The sequence below is a fragment of the Lepisosteus platostomus genome, chromosome 20 (assembly GCF_059453375.1).
Source record: "Lepisosteus platostomus isolate fLepPlt1 chromosome 20, fLepPlt1.hap1, whole genome shotgun sequence".
NCBI lineage: Eukaryota > Metazoa > Chordata > Actinopteri > Semionotiformes > Lepisosteidae > Lepisosteus > Lepisosteus platostomus.
The window spans coordinates 15,706,303-15,721,595 of NC_142630.1; the positions used below are offsets into that span (position 1 = coordinate 15,706,303).

General features: G+C 43.2%; 1 long non-coding RNA gene across 6 annotated transcripts in view; it reads left to right on the forward strand.

The window, feature by feature from the left end:
* LOC148644615 (uncharacterized) overlaps window positions 1-15,293 on the forward strand; it is a 78,618-nt gene that overhangs the window by 43,980 nt on the left and 19,345 nt on the right. The gene's annotated exons all lie outside the window — the stretch shown is intronic.

Here is a 15,293-nt window from a genome sequence, read left to right on the forward strand (position 1 = left end):
GCTGTCTGGCCTTAAAAGACTTCCTTCTCCAGCATGTTCGAGTCAGAGCAGTGAAGTCACTCAGAGGAGTGATGCTGGCTTTGTTCTTCAACGTGTGCTTGTGCACCTGGTACACGACTACTGCTCTACATTCAGTGTAATAACCTGGCTAGTGTAGCCATGGGGATAATTAAACTGCTGGGCCTGGGTGAGAGGGTGGTCACCCAGTTTTCCACAATCTGGGGTCCCATTGTCAGACAAGCTCAAGCTGTGCGGAGGCTGAGGAAACTGGAACGTCTGGGCCAGCTGGGGTGGTAGTAAGAGAGCACTGGAGAACACGACAGTCAGGCAGGGATTGCACTCCCCTCCCGGTGTTTATACAAGGCTTATCCAGTCTGGGCAGCAGTATCACTCACCAATACCACTCCACAAAAGCTGCGCAATTCCCCAGGAATTAGGAACAGTCGCTGTAGACTTGCTCTCCTCCCAGCTCGGCTGTAAGCTGAGGACTGGGACTCTCTACCCAGTCCCAGCGGCCAGATCTGGAGGTAAAGATGGACCCGAAAGGCAGAGCAGCAATGTGTGGGGTTCGGTGGCCCAGTGAGTGTGGCCACACAGGTGCAGGTTTAGTGATACTGTAGATACCCAGCACTGCCCCTTACAGGATCCCCTGCCTTCCTTCTTCCTGCTTCTGCACATTCAGAGAAACTTTGGGGACAGCGACGCACAGGAGTCACACTTGCCAGTCGCCGCTGCCTGGTGCCAGCTCTTTGAACGTAACCATGACATTCGTGGTGCAGATGATGAACCTCTGGTTGAGGGGAGGTTTGAGCTCAGCACTTCAGAACCTCGGGGCACTTATCAGGACAGCACAGCTGCGTCTCATTACCAGATTCTCCTATGAATGTGTATCATGCTCTACCGCGACGGCCGCCGCAGAGACAAAGGATAGAGCCCATCAATTTGGATGACTAATGGATAACTTCCACATCCATCTGAGGTTCTGTGTGCTAACTGGATTGTCTGTGTGTAATAACGGCGCACACTCCCCTCAACACCCACCGATATGGAAATTAGCCATGTGTCTCCAACAGGTGTACTGTGCGGCTCACTTGCAAACTATAATATATGTTCAGGTGGGGAGCTGCGTCAGCATGCATAGGCTGCAAAGGAGCAAGTAATAGGTTTATTCCATGCTGAAAAGGCCAAAATGTTGTGTTTTCTTTCTTCTCTTTTCAGCATGGAATAAACCTATTACATATGATATATATTTATCTGTCTTGGACAATATTACAAATAATAGCTGAATGAAGGACAGAAAGGGTGCAAGTGTTAATCATTAATAACACTTCTCTGCATTTTCATTTAAAGGACCCCCAAAAGCAATTCACATAATCAGCACTGAAGTGTAGAACCCATCTGAGTGACCTATAACCCCAAGACACCACAGATTAGGTGAAGATGTGACAAACTGCTTCACCAGTTGTGTTGAAGAGGCACTGGTGGTGCCACACTGTGCAAATGACTCAGCCAAGATGCCACCCTTCCTCTTATCAACAGTGCCATGGTCATTAATGAGCAAGTAGTCAGGACTTCAGTATAACATCTCAATCACAGGACAGCACATCAGTTTCCAAAATCTGGTCCGGAGGGAAGAGAATCACCTCCAGGCCCACAAACACTTCCCTATGTTCAAAAGTAAAAATGAAAGGCAAAATTCATTTTATACACTCTCTCGTTAATTGAGATATCTGGACTCACCTGCTTCACCTGCAATGTGTTTGTAGCTAAAGCAATGAGTTTCTCTAATAGTATTATTTTGTTCTATCTTTAGTGAAACGTATTTAAAGCTTTCTTATGATTCCTGCCAGACCCCTGTTCTTTTGACAGATTGTTTTGTTAATTTATTGCTAGCTTTCCTAATGTATAGCTAAATAATTGGCCAGAGTCCCATTACTTTTCCAGACGCGTAACCTTACACTCATGTTTTATGTTAGGATGAAATAATAAAATTAAATACCACAGCGACACTGGGATATTCTGATATGCTTATGCAGTACTATATGGACTGTGCTGTGTTGTATGCCGGTCTTGTTCTACGGTCTGGCCGGACTGCGGTGCCACCGTGGAGGTTGCGATGTGGCTGCCGAGAGTCTGGAAGGACCAGGCTGTCTGTGGCTCTAGTGAAGAGAGGTTCTGTAAGAGAGTTCCGGGTGTTCACCGCCTATCCCCTCACGATGTCGAGAAACGACATTTATTAAAAAAAAAACTGCTGTACTTTAATTACGACTGAAATTCCACTTTCATAGCAGTAAATCCAAAGTACTGTTGCCGCGGTTTTAAAAAAAACCCAAGAAGAAATAATTTGTCATTTAAAAAAGTATATTCCGGGATTACGTTTCTCTGTCTTGTTTTATACGTGCTATATCATGAGCAAATTGCACACAGTGATCTATGCTGTCTTCACATGAACACGAAAAGACAAAGAATAGTGGAATTCCCTGCACTGTTAGCGCTGTGGATTTGACCAGTTCTCATAAATGCGTTACTGTGCACCCGCAGAATTATTCTGGTCACAATAGAACTACTGTGCCATAAAACCACATTATTGTAATCAGAACAAAGTTTAGCACCCAGTACAGATATTCTGTCAAAGGGCATTTCTGTTTTGCCTGGTAACACATTTCAACACTGCGTGATTTATCTACCGTTGCAATGATATAGACATTTCTAGCATGTTTTTCCGAGGTCAATATGTGAGAATTTATAGAATAGGATTTTAATTCCAATTCAAGATTTCAGTTTAATGAAGTTCTGTGAAACACACAGCCTTCTCACAGAACGTAACACGATTTACCGTGCATTTGTTTTATTTTTAATCAAATAATTTAGAACAAGAAAGAGATGTGTTGTTTAGTATCGGAGACAAAACTTTTTGGAATACCGCTCCTGTGACTTGATGCTACTGTATCACCACATTAAAATGCAACTTGCAGCATTTTTGTCAAGGAGTTTTCCTTGAGAATAAATTTCGTTTCTTGAAAACTGCCTTGCCTGTGGATTGGAGCGGCGCAGAAACATCCTAAATACTTGGCTTTAAAGTGAGGAGACCACAGCAGTCGTGCATGAGCGTGATTTGATTGTGGGAAGGGCTTCATTCATTCGTTTTCAGGAGAGGAACCAGAAAAGTTTTGGTCAGTTCACCGCTGTACAAGGCCACAGCCCATTGCTGTAACTTAAAGAGACTTTCTGCCGTTTCCCCACAGATATCGTCCTAACCGTGGCTGTAGATCGAACTAGTTTATAAAGAAGATAAAATATTCTATAGAAAAAGACAAGGTTTAAAAACTTCGGAAAACCATCTTAGAGGACTGACTGCGGATTTTCAAACGTGTTACAAAATATCAATTTTATGTAAATAGCTAAAGAAATCAGAAAACGTCACTGGATGATCCATGCGCAATATTACATCAAATACCGCAAAAACTGTCTTTCTCAGACTCTTTCTAAATTCTTTTTGCCTGATTTCTTCATCCGTTTACATCTTTAACATGGCTGATAGGAAAACTGTCCACTTTACCGCTGGAGAGCTGCACGAATGCCACGGGATTGGTTTTTATGAGGGTTATGTGCCCTGTTTCTTCCCAGGAGCTACAGAGCCCATAAAAACTCAACAGGATAAAAGAGCGAAGGATTAGGAAAGAATAAAAGCCGTAAACCTTTTCCGTATTATCTTGTCAAAAGCCATGTTCAGTGCACTTTTATAATAAATTCAGATTCTCGATGATCCCAGCACTCCATTTAAAAAGACACCGTTATCTCAGGACAGAGACACAGTGGATAGGTCCTTTGTAAAAAAAAGTTTACGGCACATTGTCCTTTATATCGGCATCTTCTCTAAAAGCTGAATGGTTAAATTAAGCACTAACGAAATACGTCCATCATATCATCTAACTGCCAAAATAAATACGCCGGAGAGGTAAAAGAAAAACTTCTTTCCCCGGCGGCGTTGCGTGTCTTTAAGATTTTCGCTGCAAGTTATTGAGACTCATAAAACGAGGGAAAAGAGAAGGCACTGAAATATGTGACCCTCCTAGAGATAAACAAACTGTGGTATTCATTGCGCATTTTACGAGTTGTCCTAAGAATTCTGTCTTTAAATAAACTTCGCCGCACGGAAGACGCGGCGCTCAGGACTCCAAATCAATTTCCACACAGACAGGGTTGCACAATCGAAACCTACTTTGTTTCGCCGGCTGAGTGTTTATTACTGTTAGATTCTAAGAACCATCTGGGTTTTCCCTTTCAGCCGGGTATGAGGAGGACAGATGCTCCCATTGTCGTCCGCTCCAAATCTTAATAAGCAGTTAAAATATTTACCGAGCCAGTTTGTAGACCGGGGCCACCGCACGTCTTCGCTTTTTTATTATTATTATTATTTATACCTTTTCACAGACAAAAAATGGAGATGTCCACTAAATGTGATTGATTGGGCTTATAAACGGCCATTATTACCATCCAGCTCCACATGTCAGCTGCTGCTTTTGTGCTGGCTGTATTTCTAAGTTAACCAGTGATCCATGAGAACAGACTGGAGCTTAAGAATGTACAGCTCTGAAAGAAATCCCGATTTTTCTATGGACCCTTCCCTCGATTAAAAATACAGCTGCAGACACTAGCGAGAGACAAGAGGGCGACAGAAAGAGGAGGGCTAGGGGAGAGAGTCTTTGGCTCTTAAAATCCCTTGAACGACATGATTAATAACTCGAGAAGACCCAATCAAGAAAATCGGAACAATCCCGGTGGTTGTTTCATCAGGGCATCGCTTTTTCAGTCCTGGGAAGCAGAAGATCAAAGTAAGGTGACTGCAGAACACGAGTTTTTCAAAGTTATTTCAGCAAGAGACACCTAATAATTTGACTGGGAACTCAGCAATGTGTTATGAATAGAGCAGATGGGGATGTGTGGATTTTAAAATATTATGTAGTAGGTTTAGAGATTCAGAAGTATGTTACATACTATACATATATAGGTGAAATGGTTTGTTTAGAAGTAGGCATAGAAGAGTACATAATGGCTGATAGCCACCTGCCTGGCCAGCTCCTCTTTCTCTTTATCTCTTTTCCCTTCTCTTTCCTGTGGTTTCTCCTCCTTCTCTGACCACCCAGACTCTCCGGTCCCGGTCTCCCAGCTGCCACAGCTGACCTGGCTGTGGTGAGACGGGCTGGAGGGAGTGCAGACGCCCAGCCTGGAGGAGGAGACACGGCTGGGAGGAAGGGCCGGAGCAGAGGCTGGAGGGTGTGAGGAGGGAGGAGGGACTGGTTCTGTCATAAGAAAGGGAGGTTTGAAAAACTGCGCGCAGCCACTAGCTCCCAGGCGCTCCGGGGATACCCCGCACACAGCACAGCACAGCTCACTCACACTGACTCCTCACTGCCCCCCATCAGAGCACTGTGTATACAGACACCTCACTGCCCCCCATCAGAGCACTGTGCACACAGACACCTCACTGCCCCCCATCAGGGCTCTGTGTACACAGACACCTCACTGCCCCCCATCAGGGCTCTGTGCACACAGACACCTCACTTCCCCCCATCAGAGCTCTGTGTACACAGACACCTCACTGCCCCCCATCAGGGCTCTGTGCACACAGACACCTCACTGCCCCCCATCAGGGCTCTGTGCACACAGACACCTCACTGCCTCCATATGAGCTCTGTGTACACAGACACCGCACTGCCCCCCATCAGAGCTCTGTGCACACAGACACCTCACTGCCTCCATATGAGCTCTGTGTACACAGACACCTCACTTCCCCCCATCAGAGCTCTGTGTACACAGACACCTCACTGCCCCCCATCAGGGCTCTGTGCACACAGACACCTCACTGCCTCCATATGAGCTCTGTGTACACAGACACCTCACTTCCCCCCATCAGAGCTCTGTGTACACAGACACCTCACTGCCCCCCATCAGAGCACTGTGTACACAGACACCTCACTTCCCCCCATCAGAGCTCTGTGTACACAGACACCTCACTGCCCCCCATCAGGGCTCTGTGCACACAGACACCTCACTGCCTCCATATGAGCTCTGTGTACACAGACACCGCACTGCCCCCCATCAGAGCTCTGTGCACACAGACACCTCACTGCCTCCATATGAGCTCTGTGCACACAGACACCTCACTGCCCCCCATCAGAGCACTGTGCACACAGACACCTCACTGCCCCCCATCAGAGCTCTGTGCACACAGACACCTCACTGCCTCCATATGAGCTCTGTGTACACAGACACCTCACTGCCCCCCATCAGGGCTCTGTGCACACAGACACCTCACTGCCTCCATATGAGCTCTGTGTACACAGACACCTCACTGCCCCCCATCAGAGCTCTGTGTACACAGACACCTCACTGCCCCCCATCAGAGCACTGTGTACACAGACACCTTACTGCCCCCCATCAGGGCTCTGTGCACACAGACACCTCACTGCCTCCATATGAGCTCTGTGTACACAGACACATCACTGCCCCCCATCAGAGCACTGTGCACAGACACACATCACTGCCCCAACCACATTTTACTGCCCCCTGCCAGCACATCACAGTGAACACAGACTGAAATCTCAGCACCCCACCAGTAGAGAATTGTGCACATACTGACAGTTCAGACAGTTCATGCCCCCCTCCCCAGCAGAGCACCCCTAGCAAAGTGAAGGACCTCCCATTTAAAGTATCGGGAAATGAGTTACACTGGGATTTGCATAATCATGGCATTACATTAGATTACTTTGTGCATTATCATTTGAACATTGTCTGTGAATCTGTGCTGGCCCCAGGCTTGTAAACTTGATTGTATATGGGAAAGTGTAAAACTTTTTTGTTTTTGACTCTTGTCGGCTTCAAAAATGAAAAACATGATGGTAACCTAAAACTGCTCATGATTTCTAATAGATAAAACTCCAATGCCTCAAGCTGCAGTTCTCAGACCCAGAATGACCTCAGAGCTGAGGGTGCAAATGTGACATTTAAGAACATAAGGACCTAATGAAGGTAACAGGAGAGTGGAGGCCCATCCAGTTGCTAGCAGCTAATAGATCCAAAGATCTCCTCCAGTGCATTCTCAAGAGAAGCCATGGTATCAGCTGTACAAATGTGGTACAAATTGCCCGTTCTAAACTCCTACTACCCCTCCTTTAAAAAAAAAGCCTCCATTTCTCAGTAGTTTCCATTGTGTCCTCTTTGTCAGTGCCTTTGGCGATTTCAGTTATCTGAATCCAGTCCCCTCGTAGTATCCTGTCGTCAAGACTAAAAACCTTCCATTCTCTCAGCCTGTCAGTGAAGGACATTCCTTTAAGCCCTGGGGTGCACCTGGTAGCTCTTCATCTGCGTGATCTTTTCCCAGCATTAAGCGCCACACCGTCTTATCAAAATTCCTTTTCCTTTTCAGCTCAATGCCAGCCACAGCAGACAAATGTGGATGGTGCAGGGCCATGTCATAGCTTAATGACGTGTGCGATTTAACAAGCAGATGAACTCTTGCATCCCGGGGTTTGATCAGTGTTTCATGCAGGCTTCACGGAAAGACAAATTGGATATAAATACTGAAGCCGAGCATGCAGAGCCCCTCGTGAGCCTCTTTGTCAGTGTGTTCATTAGCCAACGACATTTGCCATGTGGTTCCCATTAATTGCACAGAAAAACTTCCATGAAAATTACTGAACTGGACCTTTGTTTTTCCTCACGGGACGGTCCGTGTTCCTGAGGAGGGCAACACACAGAGATGCGCTGTGTCACATGCTCTGTGATGGTAGACACCTGTTGGAAAAGACAGCCTCATGCAAACCACTCTTTCTAACATAGACGCACACAGGAGAGACTTCCAGTTCCTCTCTGCAGAAGCCAGCGATGGAAATCCCAGAGGGCTTTGTAAAAATTGAGGGCAGAATAACCGTCCCATGGAAATTCAGTCCTTAATCAGTAGCGTTCCTCAATGGCTTGTCGTGGAAAACACAAAAGCATGCATCTGTTAAAACCGCAATGTTCCATTGCTCTGGAGGCAATTCCCCTTTTCACCCAAGATTTAGTTTAGAAAGCCATTGTTGACGCCGGTGTGTTTTCTGAAGGAAACACTATAAATAAAACAAAAGCAGCAGCAGTTGTCAAAGTGAGCTCTCTACTCATGTGTCTCGGTTCGCCCTCTGTCTTTGCAGCCTAAAGGATTGGTGCCTGGGTTTGAAGACACTTGCTCGGGAGGGCTGCTGTTCCGGACCCTCCTGGAAATGGGCTGTCTTCTGTGGCCTTTCCCAGAATGCCAAGCTCTTATAGAGCCCTGGTTCTTCGAGGGTGAATGGGAAAATCATTGTGGTGAGCCATCACTCCTCGGCTTGCTCTACTTTATGTTGGGTTTTTTTTGTGTCTGTGTTTGCTCGGCAGACCTCCAGCTGTGTATTTATTTTTCCTTTATTGGACAGCCAGTTTGTTTTATTTATCTGACAAGGATTCTCCATATTGTTTCAGGTTATCAGCACTTTCTTGCAGATCACATTACCGTGTGTGTGAAGATTTGACCCATCGCAGGGTTCACCTTAAATCAGATCCTTATCATTACCACTGTGATAAATAGGCACAGCTCGGAAGGAGATTATTGCAAGAGCACCACTTAGATGCCAGCGGCAAGCTGCGTTCCACATGGGACAGAGCTGTCAGCCTGTCCTACAGGCAAGAGAGCAAATGCTTATTGCTCTCTTATTTGATTTGGGGACCAATTTATAGTGTGTCCAAGTGACCCTACACAAGGATATCTACTCTAGTGGGGCATCTTCACACCTACCTCTTTCTCTGCCTTTTAGAACCAAAGTGATCCAAGTACACATACTGGAAATAAATTCTTCTCAGTTTTAGAACAGATGACAGAATCCATACCATGACTGTGTGATCTTCATATATTACATCTGTTATACAGCACATTGCTGTTTTGTAAACATTTTACAAATGCTTTATAAAAACTACTTTTGACTTGTTTCTTTTTTCAAATCATCCGTATTGGAGCGAAAGAGCAGGCAAGTGTAGAACTCTACATGTTCAGCTGGGTTAGATAAGGAGTGGCATGTATTTATTGGTTTGGCACTAACTTATTTTTTGGATCTGTTCTGCTGTTCACAGTCTCTCCTCATCCAGGAAGGTGTAACAGGTTTTTCCAGCTCTCTTCACGGTATGTCACTGACGTACAGCCTGAGATTGATGGGCTGGACAACTGATCTCGCTGGTGAGAAATATGGAATGCATTAATTGGTTGCTCAGCAAAGCCATAAACCCTAGGGACAAAGGTCAAACTCAAACAATGCTAACTGAAAGGTATCGTTTGCCTTGGATAGGAAGAATTTGGAACAAGCCTTTTTTTTAAAAAAAAGCAATTGAGAGATGAAGGACCACACATTTCTCACCAGCTGTTCTTCTTCAACTTTATTATCTAGTACATGTGATCCTGGGAGGGTGGGGGTGGAGTGGTGAGTGTGTCTCCTTGATAAGGATCGTTAATGAAACGTCAAAGTCGCGGATGGCAGACATTGATACCCATCATGGGTTTAAAGCTTAAATCATGTTAATAGCTTGTGTCCTTTTCCAAATTGTAAAAATAAATGTAAAAGCATGTTTAAAACACTGCACTGGAGTGGCACGATGATTCTCCCCTGCAGACAGATTTCAGCAGTGACATCACCAGAGCAATTAGACCATACAGACCCTTGTCCATAATTTATTAATATGTTACAAATATTCCTCTCCATAATCTTGTGGAAGGGGAATAGTAATCTTGTGGAAGGGGTATAATACATGGTGTTATTTAATAGAAGTTGAAGGAGGTCAAATTTTAATCTCATACCGCTGCTCTCCTGTGTCTAATAATTCACTGGCTGACCACAGCTTTGCACACTCCTCCTCCTTCCAGCCCAGCTGCACCTTTGCAGCTGCCTCCCTGGCTCATTCCTCACAAGTGAGGGGGCTTGTGATCTTCGGTCAGCACTGCCATTTCTTCAAGCAGGAGAGTTAACACCAAAGCATTGAATCAGCTTTCTCTTTATATTCGTCTGCTTGTTTCAGTGTATAAGTTGACCAAACTGCCGAATTACCTGTGCAGTGGCAACATTGTATTTATTTAGAATCTTAGGCTTTCTAATTTTTTCATTTCGATTGAAAAAACTTGAGAATCTATGACCACAGTTTAAAACTCCTCCATGCCAATACCATGTGGCAGTGATCAGACAAAGTCACCATCAGCAGATCTGGACCTTCATGGATGCTGCCTTACCTGTTGTACATCTTGTAATCAGCAGAAACAATCAATCATTCAAACAATCATTAAATACATTTGATAAAACCTTCATCGGAAAGGTTTGGGAAAAACTGGAAAAGTAAATATTGGGTTTTTCAAGCTCACACCAAGTAGCGCACTGACCCCTGGCATGCTTTTTTTCCTCTGCCATACTCCTGCTTCAGTGGTGTCCCGGTGAGAGATATTAATATGTGCAGGTGGCATCAGTCAGTAGACCACCTCACAAGTTTGAGAGACCTGTTGTAAGTGAAACCCTGAAATTGTTTAACTGGATCAAAATGAACTTTTATTGCTGGATGGCTTAGATCAAGGTTTGCCTTTCAGTACTTCATAACGTCTGGGAAAAAACTAAATAACAGAAAGGGAATGCAGTCTTGTCTGTTTTAGTGTATCATATGGACAGATATTTTTCCCAAAAGATATCCAACATGTCAGGTTGAAGTTTTAATTGATGATCTGGGAAACTGTTTCTCTACGTGTCATATATTTGCACAAAGATGTCTCAGAAAGAGTGGAAGAGGCTCCTCATCTCCTTGCAAGAGAACCAGACTCTGAATACAAAGAGTGTATCAGGTCCTCCTTGGTGCTCATAGCTTGTTTGCAAGGGGAGACTGCAGTGTATGCACTGAGCCACCATGGGTCAGGCAAGCTTGAGTAGGTTGGCACCAGTCACCATGCTGACAAACAGATGAGAGCAGAGATTCAGCCTGAAAGAAATTCTGAGTACTTTTTGAATTTCTGTCCTGTGATCTCTTTCCGTGGTTTTTTCGGACTCCCCCTCCACACATATAACACATATTTCTAAAACAAATGCAAATTTTTAAAGCCTTTCTTCCTTTTCTTCAGAAACTGTCCACTATTACAGAGTTGACTGCAGCTGGATGGGTCCACCTGGGATGACTGCTCAACCTGTTTTTTCGTTAGGACAAACTGAACATCTACAAGAAATTAGAGGCATCTTCCACCCCTTTAATCATTCCAACAATCATAAAATACATTTTATAAAACCTTCATTGTGAAAGCAAATATTGGATTTTTCAAGCTCACACCAAGTAGCGCACTGACCCCTGACCTCCTTTGCCTTTACCTAATTCAGCCCAATTATTAGATAAAATGATGGATTTGATCTCCTTTCAAAGGGGGTTATAAAAGGGTCCTTTTATTCCATCCTGTTTCTGCAGTCAGCTGACAGAAGCAGGCTGGTGCATTAATTATGATAGATTCTGTTTTGAGGGCCTTCAAGATGATCATTCCCAGAATTCCACACATAGGGTGTGACCTTTTGACCTGTCTCAGGCCACACGGTGAATATAATCTATAAGCAGATTTTGCAGGAAGAATGACCACTGGCTGGAGCAGAGCTGGGCCTATTTGCAGGACAAACACAGTTTGTCACACAGGCACTGAGGCCAGGACTATAATCCCTTTCTTCAGTCTTCAATATCCAGTCCATGTAAAGGGGTGTAAAATATGCAAATCTGGTTGAAACCTAATGAAATACAATCTCATTTCTCAACAAGCAGTAAAGAAAAAAAAGAAAGTTTCATTGATAGCTTCTCAGCATAACTGTGGGAACTATTGCTAGTCTTTGAACTCAGAAAGGTTCAATCTCATGTCCTTGTCCCTTGTATCTGAATAATGAAGCTTAAATTGCTGCCCAAAGCTTTTTTTTTCATAGTAAAAATAGTCAGTCAGGTCTCCATATGTTTGAACTGAGCTGTATATAATAATAATATATTACCTCAATACTCACTGTTCTTAAGAATAGTTTATATTTGTAAGTTTGCAATGGAACAAATTTGATTATTTAATGGTCCTGTGAAGGAATTATTATTTGTTAACCAGATTCTAGTCTCTATCACCATCCCCCATTGTGATTGATTATGTTTTTCCACAAATTGGTCAAGATCCAAACTGCGCAAACACTTGCATTCTGACATGTGAGGACTGTGCAGGTAAATTCACACAGCTCACTCCTGCATTCCTCAAGCACTGTAACAGACTTTACAAGCTGCAGCGATAATCCCAAACTTTATAGCTCCTAAAACAAATGTTGGACTTTCATCAAATTAAATAACCCCTGCTGGTACCGGTAAGGCTGAGACTTAGCAGGTCAGCACAGAGAATTTAACTTTTCCGGTGAACATGGGAGAGAAGTGGAGAGAGACAGAGCTACAGTGGAACTGTGTATGCAGCACTAAAGCATGAATTAGTATTCAATTACAAATTGTAAATTTGGAAATTCATGGACATTTGACCTGGAAAGGTCAACATAAGAGGAATATCCCAAAGCTGCATGACTCTCAAAAGTGAGGGGATAGCAGTATATACTCCTATAAAATGAGAAGCATGAATTTGTGCTGAGGCACATTAGCCTCGCTTAAAGGTTACATCAGTTCTTGTTTTACATATTGCAGATTATTCTGTCCGGAAAAGTTTTGAACCAATTCTAAGGACTAAAAGCCAGGACTGGGATCAGAGTTTGTCCTGTGAAGATGTCATCCTGAGAATTTTGTGCATCCAGGGGGATCTTTTACTTCTGGTTCAAAAAGAGAACACATTGTTGTCCTGTTTCATACCATCCTCCCTCCCCCGAGTCACTATTTGTCCAGATCAAGGCTTTCATTAAAATACCTGTGTTCAAACATTCAATATCCAAGGTCATGCTGTTTTCCGTGAAAACCCAGAAAAAAAAAGATTGCTCACCGTTATGTAAACTTCAGTCGTTATTTGTATTTTTTAAAATTTCGATTTGAAAAAGAAGAGGAAAGGGTGAGTCTGACCATTGGAGGGTGGGAGGCTGGCTCCTGGCGTTCAGCCCCCCCCTAACCTTTCCTGCCTAGAACTCAGATGCCTTCGCTTGGCACTCTTTTCTCTTTTGTGGGTAAAAATGTTTATGACAGACCCCTTTGTCCTACTTTGAGCAGTTTATTAACCTTCCTGGTAGATTATTTAATGGAAGAGCATGCTGTCAGGCTGGACTGGCAGTGGGTCCTGTTTTGAGGGATCCGGAGCCCAGCGGAGGAGAATTCTCCACATGCTTGTGGTCACCTGCTGCATGCCCTCATTGTTAATAAGGCCTGACACACAGATTCGGAATTTAAGAATAACCTGAGCACATATTGCATAGAGAACAGAATAATAAAAGAACTACTAGTAAGTTATATAACTATATAATATAGTGTGTATTTATCTATGTACAGTATATGTGGAACTGGATGGAGAACTTAACATTGTCATTTGTGACATTTACAGCTTTTATTATGTTAAAATCAAAAGTGCTTGATCTTTCTGAGATCAGGACAAAATGATTACCAGGCTGTTTTATTTTTAGTCTTTTCCGGACTGAAAAAAAAAACTCACTTGGACAGTGGTGAAATTATTTACACTTGAAGACAGGGTGGGCAGGGGTGTTAGTCACAAAAGTTAACATAAAGGTCAAGACCTGTATTCTGATATAGTTAAGAAATTAGTCCAATTTACAGATAATACCAAATTAGGAGGATTGGCAAACATTGCTGAAGCCACAAAATACATTAAAAAAAGATTTAGGTGAATTTTAAAACCTGGCAGATGACACACTTTTATGCTGAAAGCAAGTTTAAATGTAGACAAATTCAAGTTTTTGCCTGCAGGAAGTAAGATATATAAGCTATAAATACAAAGTGGGAAACACTGAGCTTAAAGAGGCTGCTAACGAAAAAGATTTACAGTAGGTGTTGATGCTGAGATATCAATTACATCTTCTAGATAATGTGGGGGATCAATTGCAAAGGCAGAAAATGTTCGCTTATATAGTTAAAAGAGGAGAGTTTAAAGCAAAGACTAATATTTTAGAATTGTGTAGCCTAGTATGGTCTCATTTAAGAATATTGTATACAATTGTGGTCACTGTGTTATAGTAAAGATGTTGCTGCTGTGGAATAAGTGCAGAGAAGGGCCACCAGATACATTCCAGAGCTCAAGGGACTATCCCACACTGACAGGATAAAGGACATCAACTTTTCCACTCCTGTACAGAGAAGACTATGAGAGGACCTGATAACAAGCACTCAAAATCTTCAAAGGTAACCAAATTGATTTCTTCAGAATGAACACAGAAACACTAACCAGGGGGCACAAGAGGAAACTACGTGAAAGTGCATGGAAAAGTGAGAATAGGAAGCACTTCTTTGCCCAAAGAGTAGTGGGTGCATGAAACTTGCTGAAGCTTATAACCTGGCCTCTTTCATAAATGTTCTGCATTAAACCCTTGGATCAACCACTCAATTGAGTGACCAAATAGGCCAGATTGGCAGAATCTCTCATTTGTAACTGTTCTCATGCTCTTATGTAAAAACAGATGGAAGAAGGGCCTTATTTTGGCAACATGATGCAGTGTAATTATGTTGTAATTGCTAATGCTTAATTGAAGTGCGTACCAGCGATAGAGAAAAACTCCTTATCGAGACAGCTCCTCTGAGGATGGTGAGACTCATTAAGTTTGCCTGGTTAAAAAGAGCAGCTAGGAGCTGATCATCTCCTCAGTGATCGTGGGACCGGAGAATTTATCACTACCAGATCGCAGTCGCCACTCAGAAATGTATTAAATACTTGTTGGTATTTCCTGACGACCAATTACCAGTCCTCAAATACCAGTACTGGTTTTTATTCTTTTCCCTGTCTGTGATATGTTTCTAAAATAGCTGCATCATGTCATGTCATGTTGGAAGCTTGCATACTGTCTCTGTGAAATTCTAGCTTTCCGATGCTAGATTTAAACAGGGAAAAACAGCGTTTTTTTAAACTGTCTACAATAATATGTAATATGATTGGTATTCAGTATTTATTAAATAAATTATGCTGAAACATGAAAATATTTGATGTTTAAAAGAATTCCTTGCAACAAATGCAACATTCCAAATATTGCAGGTGGGTAGCTGCGTCAGCATGCATAGGCTGCAAAGGAACAAGTAATAGGTTTATTCCATGCTGAAAAAAA